The sequence below is a fragment of the Tauraco erythrolophus genome, unplaced genomic scaffold (genome assembly GCF_009769465.1).
Source record: "Tauraco erythrolophus isolate bTauEry1 unplaced genomic scaffold, bTauEry1.pri scaffold_47_arrow_ctg1, whole genome shotgun sequence".
Taxonomy (NCBI): Eukaryota; Metazoa; Chordata; class Aves; order Musophagiformes; family Musophagidae; genus Tauraco; species Tauraco erythrolophus.
In genome coordinates, this window is record NW_028238616.1 from 797,641 (window position 1) to 820,479 (window position 22,839).

A 22,839-nucleotide genomic window follows, 5' to 3' on the forward strand; every position below is an offset into this window, starting at 1 on the left:
TCCATCCCATCTCACCATATATATCGACCCACAGACCCAAATGAAGACAGCTGTTTAGATATTGGGAACTAAAGGGTTCAGTCCCCTGTCCTGAAAAGATCTTTTGCACTCAGAATATATTCACAAAACACCAGACTACACAGAGGCACCACATGCCCCCACCAGTAAACGCAAGCTTTAGCCTCGTTATATTGCAATGTCTTTCAGACTGGAAATCTCTGGGCTGAGAATGACCAGACTGTTGGCTCCAAGGGCAGCTGCAGAGCCTGGGGGCAGGGAACTCGCACCTTTGGGTGGCTGAGCTGGCTGCAGCCAGCACTGGTGTGGTCTGCAAAACATGTGCCAAGCTGCAGCTGAGCAAGTAGAGCAGAGGTGCTGCTGAGGAAGATTTTGGGGCTGATTGTGGAAGGAACTGTCCCACTGTGGTGGGATGGGTTTGGCTATGCGTGAGGCTTCTGGCTCAGGATGAGAGAAGGGCAGAGGCAGGCAGGAGGGGAGTAAGAGGGACATGATGCTACATAGTGGGGGAAGGAGCAAGTCTAATTGGAGCAAGTGCTTAAAGCTGGAGTGAGAAGTGCAGCGTAGTGTACTGTGGAGTCAAAAAGCCTCAAGGTCTGGACTGGCACTTGGCTTGGCCTCCGCAGGCAGTGGCACGTACTGTGAGAGCTGGTAGCACCAGAAAGTGCTATCCAGGCCTGTGTCTAGAGCTCACCTTGGTCCATGCAGTAGCAGGTGGTGAGGCAATCAGAAACTGCAAAGAGAAAGTAATTGACATGTCCTCAGCAGACACGTCCTCGCTTTGCAGAGGGCTCATTCTGCTCCTAGACTCGCTGTCATTGCCATCCTGTGGCTCCTCCCCAACATCAGATGAGCTCCTTTATTTTTAGCCGACAGCCACCTATTTCAGTTTGCCTCAATCCCCGTGCAGATATGGAGACATCTTTCCCTTAAGGTATTCCTGAGTGGCAACTAAATTCCTGAAAATTTTTAGTTGATAAATCTTGTGCACTTAAAGATTCATGTGATGGACATAGAAACGCCAAATTACAGATCAACTTAAATTCCACTTCCCACCCCACCTTTTCATTTGCCATGGTTCTTCCTCTCTTAGAAACAGTCCCAGTTGCACTTCTTTCACTGTAGCACCCAGTGGCGAGTCCAGCCCAAAGCTGTACTAGCACTCAAGTACAATTTGGAGAGGGTATGATGAGCCTCTATGTCCTTGTGGAGGCCCGCAAGCACTGCAGACTCATTTCACGGTGAGGATGTGTAACATGAACTGGCACTAAATGGCAAACAAGGTTAAAACTAATTAAATACCTCAGAAACAAAATAACTAAACCTTGATTTGATAAGAAGTTCCTTAATAACTATAAGTAACATGAAAAGTGGACATAGTTTATGTCTCTTGTGCCTCTCCAAGCAGAGTAACTCCCATGCAAGCCCTCTCTGACCCTGCTGCTCAGATCTACTGATCCCGAAGCAGCAACCGTAACTTCCCCAGACTGCTAAAACCCAAAGGCTTCTGGAGAGGTCTGGCTTTTTTTGTTGCGCAAACCAATTGCAAATGGGAAGTTCTTTTAGCTGACGGACAAGTCATTGCCTGTTTGCATCAGCTGTACCTGAGCAGCTACAGCACAGTACCCTGGCTACCAAGGCTAACCCCAATCTCTGTCGCGCTTGCCAAGGGCTGTCACGGTGACATCACTTATTATGCTCTTGCAGTAACCCTCTGCTGGCAGAGGTCCTGCCCCTTTCAGGGAGACAGCTTTTCCTTACCTCAGACATGAACTTACTCCAGCAGTTTGTGTCGGGTCCGAGCTGCTGACACCTGTTGCAGAGGAGAGTGATTCAGGTCACTTAAAGGATGACTGTCAAAGATATCAACAAACGTGATTTTAATACAAATTTGCAAAAGTGCAACTTAACGGAGTTCGATGGCAAGGTTCACTCCATTACTTACTACATGGAAGGAGTACACAAAGAGAAATAGAATCAGGATTAGGTTAAAATGATTTAACGTAGGGATCAGGGGAAATTATTTATACAGAGATCTGCGGAAATGGAGCCAGAATTGAGCTGGAATGATTCACACAGGGTTCGGTGAAAAAAGATGAGGCTCTCCTGCTGAGTCATGAGGTTCAGACTCATGACTCTTCTTTCTGAACTCCTTCTCAGAGAGGATTCCAGGTGTGGCTGAATCCACTCCTAGTCCCAGACTTGGTCAACAGTTTATATCTGAAGGAACGAGGTACAGGCATTTCAGTGGAAGTGGTTTAACGTGTTGTTGAGTCCTATGTGACTTTGAGGTAGCAGCAATTTAAGATTCATTAGCACTATTATGATAAATCACAAGATTAGATTGTATGATTTTCTAACCATGTTTAATCAGTCAATAATTAATAATCTGTTATGATTAATACAGAGACTTAGTTAAAGATTCAACAGTTTTAAACACACACAGATATAGTGGTTAACCTGTGATCAAGATGTTTCTTTCTCTGCAGATTATAACAAATTTTGGTATCCAATGATCTTTGAAACATCATGAAACCTAAACATGGTGAATTACTCACTATTGTCCTTCATCAGCTTCTGTTAGAAGACTGTTCTTTTCCCTTTGTCAGGTTTTATTAGCAGATGGTCTGAATCACTTCCCAAAATCCATGTGAAATCCGCCCTGAGAGGCATCCCAGCAAAGGCAGGGAAGGATACAGAGCCACAGCCCCCTGTGAGCCCAGAGAGCTCTAAAGACCTCTCTTAGGATCAGTATTTGTAAGGTCACAAGATGGTTAACTTTGGTCAATGCTTTTTCCATTGTGGCCATAGTTCTTGTCAGGTAATCTTGGCAACTTTCAGAGTGGGCTGTGATGGAGGCAGGAGGGATCTCGTGTACGTCTGCCAGGCAACAGGAGTTCCAGGTGTGGTTAGGAGCCCCTCATCACCCCAACTCATTATACTCGTACCTGGGACAAGAAGGTACCCGGGTTGTTTCAACTCACTGCTCCAGTAGACGAGATCAGAAAGTGCCAAATTGTCTCAGCCCACTTGCAGTTAAAACAAGAACAATCTTGGCTGGTGCTGATGTCACAGTGCAGCCCAAGGGGGTAGGTCTGCACCACTGCAGGACCCCTGATTTATATCTGCTGAACCAATGAAGCAGAACTAATTAACCTTGGCTAAGTAACTGGGTCACTGGCTCTGGTTTGACTTGCATTGATGTACAACAGCTGAAGACTTCTCCACCTGCTTCTTACAACTTATCCTGTTCTGAGGATTCGGTCTACAGGCTCTAGTAACATAAAAACTATTTTTACGGCAAATTTTTTGACCTTCAGTGTGGAGGTGTTAATACACCACAACACCAGAAATCCTGCAATTTGCTATGACAGAGTGCTTTGGAGCCCAGGGGTTTTATCAGAGGCTTTGAAGATTCACTAGAGCTTGGAAATGCTGCCAGAATCAAATACATTTGCCATAAGGCTGGCTGGCCAGTTAAGGGATGATTTGCTCTTAATTTACCTCTTCGCTACTTGGTCTTTGCTGGAACTACCTTCACTCATATCAGCTGTGGATCTGGTTGGTTGTCCTCAGTGTAGATACACCGTTGTGCACCAGATGAGATTTTTCTACCAATAACATAAGTGGTCCTGATGTAGGAATATTGGAAGCTACTTTTACATCCTTTTAAGCCAGCTGGCATAGTTTGACTTTGATCTGTTGTTACATTTTAGATTGAGAAGTGCTTCCGGTTTCACAATGCCGGGTAAGTTTGGGGAGTTGGTATCTTATAATATTGAAACATTTTTCTCAGTAAGATAAAACATGTTTCATGCCTATTTTACTATATAGTTTCATTTAATTTAAAATACAGTATGTTATAAAGTATTATATGATTGCATGCTGAGTTCTACAATATACATTCTGAAAAATAAAACATTTTTTAAAATAAAATTGTTTAAAATGAGCAAAATTACATATTTTTATTTTTCTCGGTTGAAATTTACCATAATTGACTCAGAGAACATTTCGATATTTCAACATCTCTCTCTAATTCAAAAAGAAGATTACAGAAGTAGGAATTCATAATTAAACAGAAATCGCATTTGCACAGAGATGAGGTATATTTGGGAAGCAGTATCGATGAAGAAGATAATGATAATGATTTCTGCTTCTAATCTTCCTCTTTCTGTTAGTGTGGGTGTGAGGGCTGATTTAAGATAGCACTGTGCCAGAGGAGAGTTATTGAAAATAGAAAGCATCCTACTTCCTTGTGGTAATTCAGCAGCTCAGGAAACAAGGTTGGGATCAAGACACAAGTTCGTGCTCCATCTAGTCTCCTCCACACATCTATCCCAGGGACATAACAAACGGACAGGTATCCAGGTGCTCCTGTATGACAGGGCTAAAAGTCTGCACAATCTGTGAAGAAAAGCTGTTATAATCCTCTGTGTTTTCACTGTCCAAGTCTTAAACTGGAATTAGATACTGCAATGATGGGTGCAAAAGGCAGACATGCAGCTGTTGCTTCATCCACGCAGCTCTTCCCATACTGAGTTTCCAGTCACCCCTGTGTCCCGGGCAGGTGACATGTCTCAGATCACTGCTGCAGCACATGCCAAGAGTTTTGATGCAAATAAGTTGGAATGTGGGATGCAAAGAATCACACCTGACAGCAGCTGGTTTAACAATGTGAGCTCGCTCTATAGCGAAAGGCTAGACACGAACACGGTCAGAGGATGAGTTATGATCTCTAATGTGAGTTTGTAGAAGAGGTATGATGACTTATCTTCTGCAATGGTCTATCTCTAATACAAAGGCAACCTGGATAACTGTATTAGATCAAGACACCTAAACAGCTTAATTTCAGGGAAATTAATTCTCTCTCTACAATTACCTGAGAGGAAGTTGTAGGGAGATGGGGGTCGGTCTCTTCTCCCACGTTATGAATGACAGGATGAGAGGGAACAGCCTCAAGTTACACCAGGGGAAATTTAGGTTAGGTATCAGGAAGAATTTCTTTACAGAGAGGGTTGTGAAGTATTGGAACAGGCTGCCCAGGGTGATGGTGGATCCCCATCCCTGGAGGTGTTTAAAAACCGTGTGGATTTGGTGTTGAGCAACAAGGTTTAGGGACCCTGACAGTGCAGGGCGAATTGTTGGACTCGATGATCTTGAAGGTCTCTTCCAACCAGACGATTCTGTGATTCTATGAATCTCATCTGTTGCGTAAACATGTTGCATGTGGTCAGTAAGCCTGGTTTGTCTGGATCGTGTGCCCAGTAAGCCTGGTTTGTCTGGATCGTGTGCCCAGTAAGCCTGGTTTGTCTGGATCTACTGCACAGCTAGGCCCAGGAGAGGCACTGCAGCTCTGGCAGATATCAAACCAAGCAGCACCCTGTGTTGCTCTGACACTCTTCATGTGCACAGTAAACCAGCTGTATTCGGGGTGCGCTGACCTTAACAGACGTGGACAAGGCATGTTTGAAAAGGCACATCCATGTGTGGAAATGCCTGCCCTGGAAATCCAGGTGCCTTACCTTCCCAGCCCTGCAGCTCCGTGCAATGCCACCGCGCTGTTTTCCACACCACACCAACGCAGGACTCCAGTCACCATGAGGAACTGTCTCAAGTGCCTGTACATGTGGAACACTACGGGGAAAACAAACAGGAAGATTTCATCACTGGACTTTAGCCTTATATAAGCAACCTGTTTAATCAGGCTTTCTCTCTATTCTTCAGAGAGAAGGAAATCAGCATCTTCAAAGACTGATTTTTCCTGTGGATGGGATGAATCATCTCCAAGAACTGCCTGACTCTCCACTGAGAACAGGAAAATTAGACAACTAGATTGTGCTCAGACAAAACCCGTACATACTTAGTGGTAAACAGCATCAATTTTGTCACCCTCAGCCCTATCTAATGTTTTCCTTCTAACGGGATCTTTTCTCAAACCACCGAGGCGCAGGAATAAGATTCTTCAGTGGGATGCATAAATTTGTGTGGGATGAATCCAATCCCAAGAGGCATTCACTCTCACACAGATGATGCTACTTGCTGTGTTCTTTTGTCGGGAGACACTGAACTTTTGATGAATTCTCACGAAAATTTGATTGTCTTTTCTTTACTCTTGTCACTGTTTCTCCAGATTCAATGTTGCATAGATTCATAGATTCACAATTCAATGTTGCATAGTGTCACTTCTTCCTTTAAATGTGTGCTCCTGTGTGATTTTAGTAATTCACTTGTGAGAGAATTATTGTCACTTTCAGAAGAGTTAAAGAACCCGTGTCCTGGTTTTAGCTGGGACAGAGTCAGCTCTTCTTTTTAGCAGCCAGAAGAGCTCCGTGTTTTGGTTTCACTCAGAGGCTCACTCTGAGAAGAATGTTGATAGCAAGTTGATGTCTGTAGTTGGCACTGAGGTCTCAAGGACTTTCCAGCTGCCGTGTTCTTGCCAGTGTGCAGGAGCACAACAGGATGGGGGGAGCATGGCCGGGACATGGGGTCCACGACTCTCCTTACAATTTGTACTTGGACTTAAGATTGAGGCCCAACTGGCCAATGAGTATTCCATATCACGCAGCGTCATGCCCAGTATAAGAGTGAGGGTCAGCCGGCAAGAAGGGCTTTTGCCCTTCCGGGACTCTCACTTTCGGGCTCTCAGTGTTTCTCTCTCGCTCTCTGTCTCGGGGCCTCCCGTTCGTCCGGGATCGCGGTATCGGCATTTATCTGTTTTGGGATCATTAGTTCGGGACGAGACGGGCCTCTGTCACGGGGTGGTGAGCAATCACACCGTACATCACTCGTTTGTATATATTTATCCTTGTACATATCCATACGTATATACATTGGTAGCGGCAGTAGTAAATTGTTCTTATCTCAACCCTCGGGTCTCTTTTCTTTTTCTTCTTTGATTCTCTCCCTCATCCCTGGGGGTGGGGGAGTGAGCGACTGTGTAGGGCTTGGTTGCCGGAGCGGCCTCACCCACGACAACCCGTATCTGTCTATGTCTACAGGAAATCCAACCGTGACAGCTCTGACACGCTCTTGCCGCGTTTGGTCACCAGATGGCAGCGGCAATTAAGCCAAGAATGTCTACGTGCATCTAGCCCCATGCTGATGTTGATAGATGAAGATGGTGGAGATACTGTTCGTGCAAGTCTGCACCTGGGGAAGAAGATCCCATGCACAAATATATGCTGGAGGCAACGCAGCTGGAAAGCAGCTTTGCAGAGAGGGTCCTGGGGGTCCTGTTGGACACCAAGTTGAATGCGAGTCAGCAATGTGCTCTCACTGCAAAGAAGGTGAGTGGTATCCTCAGCTGTATTAGACAAAGTATTGCCAGCCACTGGTGACTCTCCTCTGCTCACAAACACCCGTTAACTCTCCTTCGCAGCACTAGTACCCGTTACCCAGTACATGGGTATCACTAATGCACAGTTCATGGATGCATGAAAAGAGGCGCAGCGTCATCTGTGATACTGCCAAGTCCTTCGGGGCCTGAATCCTGTCCAACTGGACACAGATTACCCAGTTCTTTCGCCTTGAGGTCTCTGTCTCGCTCACTTGCCACTCCCCAACTTGGGCAGCAGAAAAAAATGCTCTTTTATGTCTCCATCTCTATCTCCATGTCCTGCATGTGCAGACAGAAAGCACTTCGGAGATGACTGAAGTGTGTGTGTTAGGACCATTGTTGCCTACGTGTACATCTGAGGGGACAATGTAAGACAGCATTTGGGAAGTGCTGTCACCAGTTCTTAAGTCCTTTCTGTAACGCTGACAGCATCCTTTTGAAAAAACTGTAATTGATTTTTTCCAATTCATAAAATGGACTTCTCAAAAGTCATTCAACATAAATTCCTATTTTCCAAGGCAGGATTTCACAGTCATGCTTGAACAATGCAAAGAAGTAAACCCAAACAACTCACACATTTTATGTTTGTCAGTCTGCGAGAGTTCACTTGCTCCTCTGATGACCTCCACTGACCATGTGGTTTCATCAACACGTCTCAGAGCTGGCACCTCTGCCAATTCTGAAAACTGCAGAGGCTGAAATGGACAACCTGAGACTATTTCCATTTCTCATTCTGCAAAAAATAACTTTCAAGAGCATCTGCAAGAACAACTTTCTCTCACACGATAGGGAAGTTGTGGTAGAAGTATTTAAGGTAAATCACACAACCAAAGCACGATATTGTCTGGAGTAATGAGATCCCACAGGGCATATGAAGATTTCTTTGTTAGAATCACTAATGAGGAGCTAAAAATTAATGGCTTTAGTTGCTGAAGGGTGATGCTGGAGTGTGGCCGTCTAGACTATGTCACATTGTGTGTGGGTTTGCTTGTTGGCTAGCTGGCTGTTTGCTATTGGCTACGTGTTTCTTCTGGAAGCATTAATGTTTCAAATTAGCAGTGCAGTTAGCCATTTGCAAATTTTTTATTCAGCTTACCTTTGCAATCAAATATTCTTGGAATAAAGATGTCTTTTACACAAGACATTTATATACATTCTGATTTCTGACCCAAGCTAGAATTTCTCATAAGCACTCTTATTTCTTAGCATTTCTTAGCTTGTTCTTGCTGTTGCACATTGCCAGCATAAGTAAATATCATAACTGTTCTATGGTCTGTTATCCCTTAGGCATCTGGTCTGCAGAAATTTGAAACAAGAAGTGAAACAGGTAATGATTTCAAAACTCTAGAAAGGCTTTTTGTTGGTCCTCACTGCTTGCCAGATATATTTACTCAGACAGTGCAGAACACAGAAGCCATTCTTTAGTCCAAGTATTAAGCTTTTACAGGATTTCTTGCCAGTATGTAGAGGAACCTAATGTTTTATCCAGCAGCACTGTCTATAAACCATGGTCCAGCTGTTGCCCGGCAGCACCTGGAATTTTGAGGTGAGATCCTGAAACATTAAATATATAAATAAATGCTAAGTTACAGGCCCCAACTTGGGCTGGGAACACCTTGAATTTTACTTAAGCCATGTTAAGGGGTAATACAGGTGTAGATGTTTGAAAGGAGCGTAAGTGAAGAAAAAAAATGGGAAGTGCTTCAGTTACCTTTCGATGGCACTGGGCAGGTTTCTTCCTCCTGTGCTCAGCTGATTTATTGGGTTTCTGCTGGCAAAATAGGAGTCAGGGTCTCACACCTCCTGGCTCCTTTGCTCTGGTGGAGATCCTGAGCTGCTCATCACCCTGTGAAAGCTTTGGCTGGTACTGTGCTGATTTGGTCCTTCATCCTCACATTTCTTCTCTTTCCTCCTGCAGTAGTAGGTGTTGCAGTTGTTCCTGTGAGCAATGTGCTTCCTTCCTTGTGTGGGTGTGTAAATGTGCCCCATTAGGAATTATCTTGCATATCTGAATGATTCCTGAGGAACTCTTTCTTTTTTCTTCCTTCCCCCCAAACCCCCCCATTGATGCATGAAATGGTGCCTCTAAATGCTTTCCTTACTGGCTACTTCATTTTCTGCTGTAAGCAATGTGCATTTTATGTGATCTGGGATTCTGGATTTGTGTAAACACTAAAATAAAAAATCAGAACCAAAGCTGAAGGGTAGAAGGGATGGGTGGAAAGATGACATCAGTGGTAGCTGAAATACTGCAGAAAGGACTTGGTTCACTGGAACTGGAAGGGGAGCAGCTTCCCTCCTGTTACTCTCATCAGCAAATGACCCAACTAGCACCAAGGATTAGGATTTTAATTGCTAACCCACGGATTCAAAATACCACAATGTAATTCTTATAAAAAGAATTTGTTGCAAGCAGAAAGGGGCATCCTTGATGTGATTGCTTCCAGCACCAGGTGACAACAGTCCTCTCCCAGCTAAATGGATTGCTGAGCAGATGGAGTTTGTCTGTCTAAAAGTTTATAGCTGGGAGAATGCTAACTAATGGAATGCTTTATTTCAACAATATTTAAAATATTTTCAATAGTGTTTATTTATTTCTTAGTGTTTTAGTAGTGCTCAGAAGCCCTGGGCCTGGATCTGTGCTGGTCAAAAAGAAAACAGAAAGGGATGTTCCTAATCACAAGAGGAGCCAAAAGGCGACTTTTCAGAAAAGGACTTAGAGTGACAGATGCGTGACCATCTCTGATACTTTGGAAAAGTCACTGCGGTTCTACACCTCACCCTTCTCAGTTCCCACTTTTCTACTTCACAGATTTTTTACATCACCCTTCACCTCCTCATTCCTCAGTGTGCGGATAAGTGGGCTCAGCATGGGTGTGAGGACGGTGTAAAGCACTGCCACGCTCCGGTCACCTGAACGATCGCTGGGTGGGTGTAGGTAGGTGAATGCGCAGGGTCCAAAGAACAGAATCACCACAGTGACGTGGGACCCCCAGGAGGAGAGGGCATTGCACTGCCCTTCAGACATTCGACTTTTCAGGGAAACCAGGATGACAATGTAGGACACGACCAGGACGAAGAAGCAGCTCATTCTTCCAGTACCTCAAGGGGGCCTACAAGAAAGATGGGGAGAGGCTGTTCAGGAGGGCCAGTTGTGATAGGACAAGGGGTAACGGTTTTAAAATAGAGGGAGGTAGATTCAGATTGGATATTAGGAAAAAATTTTTTACCATGAGAGTTGTAGAACACTGGAACAGGTTGCCCAGAGAGGTGGTGGATGCTCCATCCCTGGAGACGTTCAAGGCCAGGTTGGACGAGGCCCTGAGCAACCTGATCTAGTTGGAGATATCCCTGTTCCTTGCAGGGGGGTTGGACTAGATGACCTTTGAAGGTCCCTTCCAGCCCTGACCATTCTATGATTCTATGATTCTATGATTCCACTGTTGACAACAGCAATGATGCCCATGGTGTAGGTGTTGGCACAGGCCAGTTATAGTAGGGGATGGACATCACAGAAGTGGTGGTCAATTTTGTTGGGGCCACAGAACACGAGACAAGGTTAAGAGAGACTGCACCATGGAATGCACGAAGCCTCCCACCCATGAGCTGATCACCATCTGGACGTGCATGCGCCTGCTCATGAAGGCGGTGTAGTGGAGAGAGCTGCAGATGGCTGTGCAGCGGTCATAGGCCGTCACTGTGAGGATGAAGATCTCAGTGCAGCCAAAGAAATACACCCCAAACAGCTGGGCTATGCAACCCACAAAGGAGATGGTTTTATTTTCAACAAGTCTGCAATCATTTCGGGAGCTGTGACAGAAGAGCAACAGATATCTACAAAGGACAGGTAAGAAAGGAAAAAATACATGGTGGAATTCAGATGTTGACTGCTAATTACAGTGATAACAGTTAGCAGATTTCCTGCCACAATAATCGTATAGAACAGAGACATCACAAAACATATTTTCTGTACTCCGTGGTTCTCTGAGAGGCCCACAAGAATGAGTTCCTTCCTGTTGCTTGCATTGTTCATGTTAATCAGTTGGGGGCAATATACGATATATAGTCTATACACTTGGAAAAATAAAGATGTATGATTCATCAGGCTTTTTCATTATTAATAATAAATTCCATATCATAAGTGCATACAGACTATAGGAATAATATTAATCTTATGAAGTTATCATGCCGGGTTGCGGACGGAGCACAGGGGTTGTTGAGGGGTTGGTTACTGTGGAAACATCTGAGCATCATCAGGGGGCTCCAGGTACCTCATCAGGGACCCAACTCAAATGCCTCTATATGAATGCCCGCAGCTTGGGCAACAAACAAGAGGAGCTGGAGATGCTTGTGAGCCTGCAGCGCTATGACCTGATCGGCATCGCAGAGACATGGTGGAATGACTCCTGCGATGGGTGTGTTGGACTAGAGGGGTATAAACTGTTCAGGAAGGACAGGCAGGGGAGACAAGGAGGGGGTGTTGCCCTCTATGTCAACGAACGCCGAGAATACATGGAGCTCCACCTGGCAAGTGATGATGAACGAACCGAGTGCCTGTGGGCCAGGGTGAAAGGAAGGGTAGGAGACTTTACAGTGGGAGTCTGCTACGGACCACCCAACCAGGAGGACCAAGTGGATGAGGCCCTACATAGGCAGGTAGGAGTTGCTGCTCATTCACAAGCCCTGGTCCTCATGGGGGATTTTAACCACCCTGACATCAGTTGGAAAAACAACACGGCGGGGAACAAGCAATCCAGGGAATTCCTGGAATGCATTAACGATAACATCCTTATCCAAGTGATGGAGGAACCAACAAGGAGAGGTGCCATGTTAGACCTCGTTCTCGTCAATAGGGAAGGGCTGGTAGGTCATGTTGAACTCGTGGGTAGCCTTGGCTGCAGTGACCATGAGATGGTGGAGTTGGAGATCCTAAGGGCAGCTAAGAGGGGCAAGCTCAGCAAGCTTGAAACCCTCGATTTCAGAAGAGCTGACTTTTGCCGCTTGAGGAACCTCCTTGGTAGTGTGCCATGGGATAAAGCCCTGGAAGGACTGGCAGCCGAAGATTGCTGGTTGACTTTCAAGGATCATCTCCTCCAAGTTCAAAGGCACTGCATCCCTGAAAGGAAGAAATCAGGCAAAAACACCAGGAGACCTATATGGATAAACAAAGAACTCCTGGCTAAAATCAAATACAAAAGGGGAATACACAAAGCATGGAAGCAGGGACTGGTAACCTGGGATGATCACAAGGAAGTTGCTCGTGTACTCAGAGACCAGGTTAGAAAAGCTCAGGCCCTGACAGAGTCAAACCTGGCCAGCCATATTAGAAATAACAGAAAAGGATTTTATAGGTATGTGAGAGAAAAAAGAAAAACGAGAGAGAATGTAGGGCCCCTCCAGTAGGGTACGGGTGACCTGGTTGCTGAGGACGTGGAGAAGGCTGAAATATTCAACAACTTTTTTGCCTCAGTCTTCACCGGCAACCACTTGAACCACACCACCCGAAACCAGATGTTGGCTGGGTCTGGGACAGTGAAGAACCGCCCAGGGTAGGAGCAGATCAGGTCCGGGAACACCTAGAGAACCTGAAGGTGCACAAGTCCATGGGACCTGATGAGATACATCCACGGGTCCTGAAGGAACTGGCGGCTGAAGTTGCTAGGCCACTAGCCATCATATTTGAGAGGTCCTGGCAGTCTGGCAAGGTTCCTACAAATTGGAAAAGGGCCAACATAACCCCATCTTTAAAAAAGGGACCAAGGACAACTCAGGAAACTACAGACCTGTCAGCCTTACCTCTGTGCCAGGTAAAATCATGGAATAGATTCTCCTGGTAGCTGTACTAAGGCACGTAAAAAATAACCAAGTGGTTGGTGACAGCCAACATGGCTTCACTAGGGGCAAGTCGTGCCTGACTAATTTAGTGGCCTTCTACGACAAAGCTACAGTGCTGGTTGATGTGGGTAAAGCAACGGATGTCGTTTTCCTGGATTTGTGCAAGGCATTTGACACTGTCCCACATGACATCCTTGTCTCTAAGATGGAGAGACACAAATTTGACAGATGGACCACTCGGGGGATAAAGAACTGGCTGGATGGTCGCACTCAAAGAGTTGTGGTCAATGGTGCGATGTCTACATGGAGACCAGTGTCACGTGGTGTCCCTCAGGGGTCTGTTCTGGGTCCAGTGCTGTTCAACATCTTTGTCAGTGACACGGATGACGGCATTGAGTGCACCCTCAGTAAGTTTGCCGATGCCACCAAGTTGTGTGGTGCCGGGGACTCACTTGAGGGAAGAGATGCCATCCAGAGGGTCCTTGATAGGCTTGAGAAATGGGCCAGTGCCAACTGCATGAGCTTCAACAAGTCAAAATGCAAGGTCCTTCACCTGGGTCAGACCAATCCGAGGCACCAATACAAACTGGGCACAGAGTGGGTTGAGAGTAGCCCTGAAGAGAAGGATTTGGGGGTGTTTATGGTTGAGAAGCTCAACATGAGCCGACAGTGCGCTCATGCAGCCCAGAAGGCCAACCACATCCTGGGATGTATCAAGAGAAGCGTGGTCAGCAGGTCAAGAGAGGTGATTCTCCCCCTCTACTCTGCTCTTGTGAGACCCCACCTCGAATACTGCGTCCAGTTCTGGTGTCCCCACCATCAGAGAGACATAGATTTGTTGGAAAGTGTTCAGAGGAGGGCCACAAAGATGATCCAGGGGCTGGAGCACCTCTGCTATGAGGACAGGTTGCAGGAGCTGGGATTGTTCAGCCTTGAAAAGAGAAGACTTCGGGGGGACCTAATAGCTGCCTTCCAATACCTGAAGGGAACCTACAGGAAGGCTGGGGAGGGACTTTTTACAAGAGTGTCCACTGATAGGACAAGGGGAAATGGGTTTAAGTTGAAGGAGAACAGATTTAGATTAGATCTTAGGAAGAAATTCTTCAGTACGAGGGTGGTAAGACTTTGGAATAAATTGCCCAGAGAAGTGGTGGATGCCCCCTCCCTGGAGGTGTTCAAGGCCAGGTTGGACGGAGCCTTGAGCAGCCTGGTCTAGTTGAGAGGCGCCCCTGCCCATGACAGGGAGGTTGGATTAGATGATCTCTGAGGTCCCTTCCAGCCTGTGCCATTCCATGATTCTATGATATGTGTAACAGAGAAAGAGATTGTTTTAAGGAATCAGGAGGAGTTCCGCTCCACCTCTCTGTCGTTAGGTGGATTGGATGATTCCAGGGATTAGCAGTGAGAGCAGTTACATATGTAGGTTACTAGCTCAGATATGGCAGAGGTAGTTGACCAGTAGTTATAATTTGGCAGCAGCTGTTAAGGAACAGGCGTCTCTTTCACTAAAGTGTTGTGGTTTAGGCCGATCCGGCAACTAAACTCCACACGACCGCTCTGTCACTCCTTCTCCAGGGGAGTGCAGAGGAGAAATGTATAATAAAAGGACTGAGGGTCGAGACAAAAATAGAGAGGGAGCACCCACCCACCATGGTCCCGGGCAAAACAGACTGGGCTTTCTTAAAGCAAAACAATTTATTAACAGTTGCTTAAAAAGGACAAAGGGAAACAAAACCGGTTACTTGAGAGGGTAAAGAGAAAACAAGGCAGATCTTAAAAACACCTCCCCCCCCCCACTTTCCTTTTCCTCCCGGCTCTACCTCCCCCCAGCAGCACAGGGGGCAGGGACTGGGGGGTGCAGGTCAGTTCATTCCATGCTGTTACTGCTGCTTCTTTCTCAAAGGAGAAGGAGTCCTTACACCCTTTTCCCCTGCTCCAGTGGATCCCCTACTCACGAGGAAAAATCCACAAACTTCTCCAGCGTGAGTCCTACCCACTGGATGCAATCCTTCCCCATCGGAGTGCTCCAGTGCCAGCTTTACCACAGTCTTGGATTCTTCGGGAGTTGTTGCCACTCGCTCCGGCGTGGGTCGTCACGCAGACTCTAGATGCCTCACGACCTCGTCGTGCGTCCCATGCCCATTATTAACAGTTACTCATCGTGCATCTCATGCTCCACGACCTCTCTCAGGCTCAGGCATCTCTTCCCTGATGTGAGTTTCTCCACGAGCCACAAGTGGGTCTCTGCTCCACCGAGTCCATCTTGGCTGCAGGGGGGCCGCCTGCTGTTTCGCCACCAGCCGCAGGGGAAACTCAGCTCCGGCACCTCCTCCCGCTCCATCCTCACTGACCGGGTGTCGGCGTGGCTGTTTCTCTCAGATCTCAGTCCTCTCCGGGTGAACTCAGCCCAGTGAGCACCCCGGGAGCGGGGTGCTCCCCGAGTTCCCCAAGCGGCTCCATCGCCACCATCTTGAGCGGGTGGTGCCGGCCCAGCGCGGGCAGCCACCCGGCCGGGGGCCGGGAGTGAGGGCAGTGCCCTCCTCCCCTCTCCTCGCTCCCAGGCAAAGGCACACCTTGCCGGTTCCTTTGTCCCAACTTGAATAGGGCAATTCGCAGAGGCGCCGATTGGCTCAACCCCGAGGGGGATGGGAGTCCGATATGGTGGCACAGGGAGCAAATCCCCTCTCCTTCCACCAGAACCCTCTCCCCACATCAAACTATCACATAAAGCTTCTCTGGAATTACGTCCTTCACCCCCTGACAGCCGTGAGGAGGTGAGAAACTGAACAGGTGTAGGTGCTGGATGCTCGGCGTCTCCCTACGTCGATTGCAACCATCACCTCAAAGCACTTGGGAGGAGATACGTGAGAGAAATGGTCTTTGTTTCCTCTTCTGTTTATCTCCTGTGGATACACAGATTTTAACCTGGACTGCAAACCAGTGGCTTTCGCTAGTAGTTTGGTGACATTGTTAAATTATTCTTAGGAAATAAAATAAAAGATAAGCCTCATTTCTAAGGAAATCTTACATTGGTGGAGGACTTGGAGAGGAGGAATGGTGCTAATGAATATATGTGTAACAATGTGAAATGGTTCTTTAGACAATAAGAAAAGAAAAACTGGTAGTGGCATTGAGTCATAGTAATAGGGTCTGAGTTAGAAGCACTGAGTTATGATTTTTCTGGAAATGCAGTCACCATCCTTGGTTAGAGCTCTTGTGTGCAAGATTTTGCTAGGACAGCTGGCTAGAAGGGTTGATTCCATAGTCCTGTGTGTAAGGTTGTGGTACAAGTGTTTTGCATCCTGCACAAATTGCCAAATAAGCAGCGCAGTTAAACAGACCAAGGTGGCCTTTTAAAATTGAGGTTTCTTGTCTTCAGGCTGAATTGTGTTTTCTTGGTAAACCTCGATGCTGCACGGTGGCCGTTCAGCCTTGCTCTTTTTGCATCTGACTGCAACAAAAACTATCATCTGCACTGCAGGTAGTCGCCGAGTAGTGAAAAATGTGCTTGTTCACGTAGCGGTAGAGGCCAGTATGCAGCACCTTGAATAGATCAGTGAAGGATTTCCCAACACTGAGTTGTTAGAAGGTGCGAGAAATCCAAGAGAGCCAGTTACAAAGGAAGATGTAGATGTGTCTGTTCCTCCTGTGAAAGACAGTATCATAAAACCAGCTAAAGCCTCCCAAGAGATACTGGGCAGCGATCATAAAAAATCTCCTCAGATGGAACCTCCTGTGAAAAAAGTGAAGGAGGAGTAGCCAGTCTTATTTTTTCTCTTTTCTTAATTCTTCTGCGTATTAAATCTTTTAAATCATTTTTGAACTCGTGCATGCTCTTTATTTTGCAAAAAACCACACAGCATTAATTAGCTTTTCTCAGTGTTTTGCTGTAGCTGCTAACATTTCCAGAGCAGAGATAGGCTGTAAGGTTTATTTTTTGTGAAGACAGCAGGAGAAATCTCAAGAAAAGATCTGCCCCCTAACAGCCCAATTCAGTAGAAGCATCAATGACTGCAAACGTGACTGTCGAGTAACTCAGTTGCGCCAACAGTGAGATGTTCAGAGGAGCTTACTGCACTGACTGAGACCAAAACCTTCATTGGAAGGTAGAATTAAATGGGTAGATTTCTCTCTAGGTTTCCTCTTTGGGAAGTTGCAAGCATTTATTGTGTATTACTGTATTGGTTTGGTTGTAGTCTAAACCTATCTGTTAATTCTGATTTGGAAATTTGCTCTAATTAGATACTACTTTGACAGTTCTGATCTTAGTCATACCAATCCCTTTTTTTTTTTTTTACACTTAATAAAAATATTAAGAAGTGATTTCAAGCAACAAAACATAGGGTAGAAAGAAACTGTGCTATAGAATGAAAGACCCTACTTCAGAGAAGCAATCCCATCAAAGAAACACTTTACAGGCATTTAGAGGTCAGCAGGATACAAGAAAATACAGAATTTCTTCCTTAGATTATGCTCATGGATTGTCTTCTACATTTGTATTGTCCACAGCTAATGTTCTACCATGCTGTCTGTTCTGTGTGTCTAAGTGAACCAGACCTACCTGTTGCTTAAACCCGGGCACTGTGGTGGTCAAGGTTCAATAAAACTCTCCCAGAAAGCCTGGGCAGTATTTCCCATTTGGTTAGCTATAAAAGAGGACCACTTGTCCTCACAGGCACTGCTGGTTTCACTTTCCTTAGGCAGAAAAAATAAAGATGACCTTACGTACACTGCGCTTTGCAGGAAGAGGGCCCCACCTTTTTCTGCCGTAACACCCCTGCATTCTCCTGCCAAAGGGACTGAGAAAAACGCATCAGCGATATCAATGGTAACGTACCACCTGGCTGCCTTTATTCCAGTTCCTATTGAAGTTCCAGCACGTCCAGCACGGCAGCACTCAATGGTGGTGTAACTTCATTCAAGCCACGATAGCCTACTGTCAGCCTCCACTCGCCATTGGACTTACGCACAGGCCATATGGGGCTGTTAAAAGGGGAGCGGGTCTTTGTGATGACTCCTTGACTCTCCAGTTGACGAATCAACTTATGGATGGGAATTAGAGAGTCTCGGTTGGTACGATATTGCCGTCGGTGCACTGTTGTAGTAGCAATTGGCACCTGTTGTTCTTTGACCCTCAGTAACCCCACAGCAGAAGGGTCCGTTGAGAGACGGGTCCTTGAAATACCCTCTCTTAAAATAATCTATGCCAAGGATGCATGGAGCTTCTGGGCCAGTCACAATGGGGTGTTTTTGCCACTGCTTACGAGTTAGGCTCCCTTCAGCCTCTAACACAGTCAGCTTTTGTCTAGGGAACTGCTCACTGTAGACTGGAGCAACAGCTTTCCTGGAGGAACCAGAAAAATTCCTATTTCTGGTGTTTTTTCCTTGCAAGTGACATATCCTTGCTTCTAGGGCTGAGGTAGGTTTTCCATCCCACCTTCTCATGTCTTCTCCATGATCACCCAGGTAAAACCACAGCTCGCCCCATGATGTATACCATCTCTCTTGAGGAGGGTAATGCCTGGTTCTAATAGCTGAAATTCTGGAATGTGCAGGTGAGGAGTAGGACATTTCTTCTTAAATCATCGAAACTCCTTGGACAGCTTCTCCACAGGCGAGACGCAGGCCCATAGAGAAGTATTCTCTTCATATGGCCGGAGTTGAGTGACCACGTCACCCACGGGTGGTGCGTCTTCTCTGAGATCCATTACTACCAGTGAGGATGGTGGCGCGCTTCATAGAATTTTCTGCCACGAGTTGTGTGCACCGGACATCACCCGGATCTTCAGATAACCGCATGTTTCTCACATCATAGTAAATCGCCTCTCACACGGCTAGTTCCCTCAAGTACTGGATACCTCTCTCTATGTTGACCCACTTGCCTGGATTACACGACATCTCTTCCATGTAGGTATACACCTTACACCTGTTGGGAACCATTTCCAGAGGCTGTGGAATTGTGTCTCTTTTCCAATCGCTTTATCAATGTCTCCATCCCTAGAAAGGGCTCCCAGCTGCCTGGTTTCTCTACTGTCTAACTCCAGACTACTGGCCCCATTGTCTCAGCATCCGAACAACCAGGTGACAAGGGGCTCACCTTTATGATAGCTCTAATTTTTTCGAATGTCTGGCAGCTCATTCATGGTTAGCGATAGGGTGGTTATTGTCTCATCTATGAGATCTTCATCTCTCCTCCACTGAGTTCTTCCTTGGGGAGAAATGGAACATTCCCTCTTTCTCTTTGTTGTAGTGACAGCCCTGCTGTAGTCACCCACCTTCTCTACCTTCAGTTGCTCTAATAGCCCTCCTTTAGCGTGACCTGCCTTCTTTTCCTCTTCTTAGCAAGTGGGAAGTTTGTCCTCTCTCTCCATTTGTCATGATGGTCCTGGTTCCTCTTCTTCATCATCATCCTCTAGTCTATGTACTGACTTTCGTACACATTTCCTCTTCTGTAAGGGGGCAACTGTTAACGTTGTGGTCTGAGTAGATGCAGTGCTTGTTACAGGGGCTTGGGCACAGTGTCTGCATTTGCATCGAGCTCCAGAAGGCAGGGCTTGAGTAGCCGTGGTGCTTATCTCAGGGGTTGAGATAGCAAGCACAATAACACAAGCAATGAACTGGTCAAAATTTCTAAATGGTTGGTTAACCCTAAACATTTATATAATTACACCCACATTCAGGAGACCTTGCAACAGGATTATACTGTGTAGAGTATTCCAATGATATTCAATATTCTCAAAATTCACAAAAGCTTTTGTAAATGGTCTGGAAGGGGACAGGAAAAATGAAGGGAGATGTCTCCCTCGTGTATTTGCTCTCCAAAGGAGAAGCTGCAGGTGTAATTGGCAACGACACCGGCCAGGTGGCGCTTAAAGTTAATAGAAGAGGTCCACATCGCCACCCCCCTCTGCACCGCCAAACACAGGTACAGAACTGATCCCAACACACACGATTTTATCAGCACCACACTGCACCACAATACTCTTAATTTGGGAATTAGATGTTAGGGAAAAAACGCCTTTCATCCCAGTCCAAGACCCAGAGATAGTTAATTGCGAAAAAACACCAACAAACAGCACGTACAGTAGTGTCATGGGTCAGGCGGCTCCGGCAACGGAACGGCACACAGCCGCTCGCTCGCCCTCCCCCACCCCCGGGATGGGGAAGGGAATTAAACGGGAAAAGGGAAAGAGACCCGTGGGTTGAGATAAGAACAGTTTAATACTACTGCTATTAATACATGAATATATACATATATGTACAATTATAAATATATACAAACCAGTGACGTACGGTGTCATTGCTCACCACCCCTTGACCAAGGCCCGTCTTGTCCCGACCTAACAAACCTGAAACAGATAAGTCCCGACATCGAAATCACGGACGAGCGAGAGGCCCGAAAATAGAGACCAAGACAGAGAGAGCGCTCAGAGTCCGAAAGTGAGAGTCCCGGAAGAGCAAAAGCCCTGCTTTCTGGCTGTCTCTCACTTTTATACTGGGCATGATGCTGCATGATATAGAATACTAATTGGCCAATTTGGCCTCAATCCTAAGCCCAAGTACAAATCACAAGGGGAGTTGTGGACCCCCTGTCCCGGCCATGCTCCCCCCCATCCTGTTGCGCTCCTGCACGCTGGCAAGAACACGGCAGCTGAAGAGTCCTTGAGGCCTCAGTGCCAACCACAAACACCAGTGCGCCGTCAGCGTTCTTCTCATGACAAGCCCCACACTAAAACCAAAACAGCTGCCAAAAAGAAGAGCCGACTCTGTCCCAGCTGGAACCAGGACACGGATGACACTGGCTGGATGCAAAACACAGATACATCTACCTGAGAACATCCAGACCAGGGCCACTGCCACTCTGCCTGTGCTGGTACACCCTCTGTGGTCTTGCTTGACTCTCCTTTTGGACAGACTGACCAGACGGAGGGCTCCAGGACATCAGCCCTCAATTCCTTTCTGTGCCTGTCTTCCAAGCTGTCGTGGTTTAGCACGGCCGGTAGCTCAGCAACCACGCTGCCGCTCGCTCACTGCTCCCCCTCGACGGCTTGGGAGGAGAAAATTGGAAGAAAGAGTCAAACATGTGGGCTGGAATAAGGACAATTTAATAGAACAGTGAAGAAAAAAAAAAAAAAAAAGAGAAAAGAGCAATAGCAATGATAGTATTAATGAAAAGAGAGCCGCACAAAATGAGCGGTACAAATGCTCATCACGCCGAAGCCAGAACCCCTGCACAGCCCGGCCGCTCGCAGTCGGGGACGATGCGAAAAAGCCCCTCCCTCGGCGATCTCCCTCAGTATATAGTCTCGGGGCATGACCATATGGCATACAATAGCCCTCTGACTAATTCCCTAATTCCCCTCAGATGCCTGAGCTGTGCCCCCTCCCACTGTTCCTGTGAAAGGTTAACTCTATCCCAGCCAAACCCAGGACATGAGGTTTCTCCCGGGGGGCTGCAGCCACGTGCCATCCACAGGGCTGGGGAAGGGTCGCTGTCCTCTTGCTCGGGAGCCAGTCCAGCCTCACCTTCGCTCGTGAATTGCACACGCGCAGCGCTCCCACCAGTAGCTGGCCCTGGCACTGGGTGTTTCCAGCTGCTTGGTCGCTGGGACCTGTGTGCCCTTCTGCCGTTGCAGCAGCCAGGCCTCTGGACCCAGCCCCGCACCGGCTACAGCGTGGGGCCACACAGAAAAGGATTTGGGATGGCTCCCAAAAAGAAGGTAGCATGGACGGTGGCGATTGGGTGCAGGGCTCAGTCATCAAGCAAACGCACCAGCAGTTTGCTTCTGTGGGAATGGCTCCCTGATCCCTCCTTCTCCCCATTTTCCATGCTAACACATCCCCCCTCACCTTCCTTGACTCCTCCCTTGCTGCGCCCCATCTCCTCCCAAACAAGGGACCCACCCCGGTTATTTTTGGTCCCTGACTCCCGGGTTTGTCAAGCCTGGGAACAGACTGGGGGGTTCAGGTGCTGCTAGCTGGGTCACCTGGGGCTTCCCTGGCATTACTGATGAGGTTTCCTGGGCACTGCTGTCCCTGCCAGATTCCTCTCCCCAAAATGACCCCAACTCTTCCTTCAACCATCTGGGAAGTGTGACCACCTCTCACATCAATGCCCCTTAACTCTCCGTCGGATCTGGCTGTTCCTTACGGCACTGTAACTCCTGCCAGCTTCTCACTCTGTTTGCTGTGGTCAGACATTTCTCTGGCTGTGCTCGGCAGTTTCCCACGCTCTGTTCCGTGAGCTCAGCCGTACGCCTGGCCCTCATCATCGGCTCGTCTGCCTTAATGCGTACGTGCAAAGTTGTCTGCATGTCACATGTTTTTTTCCCATCCTCTTCCTAGCCTCCATGTGCCAGTCTGCCCCATCCCACGGTGGCTCTGAGCACCCTCCTCTCTGCCCAGGCGCTTTCAGCCCTTCGGAGTGACTCTTGCCCTTTGTGCCCCACCTGCAGCCTCATCCTGCAGGTGCCAGCCGTGGCAGTCCTTGCCTCCCCCAGGAGACTGAACTTGACAGAAGCGAGGTTTGCTGAGAAAAGTGGCAATTTATTTGAAGAACAAAGTCCCCTTCAGCATTTGTGTGCCCTCAGAGGAGAGTGGGCAGGACAGAGCAGCCCTTTGCCACTGAGGCTGCCTTTGGATCGGCAGGC

The 22,839-nt window shown here is 47.2% G+C and overlaps 1 pseudogene; it reads right to left on the reverse strand.

Annotated features, from left to right (window-relative positions):
* Nucleotides 1-10,124: 10,124 nt before the first annotated feature.
* On the reverse strand, nt 10,125-11,387 carry LOC147525972 (olfactory receptor 4S2-like; annotated as a pseudogene).
* Nucleotides 11,388-22,839: the final 11,452 nt, after the last annotated feature.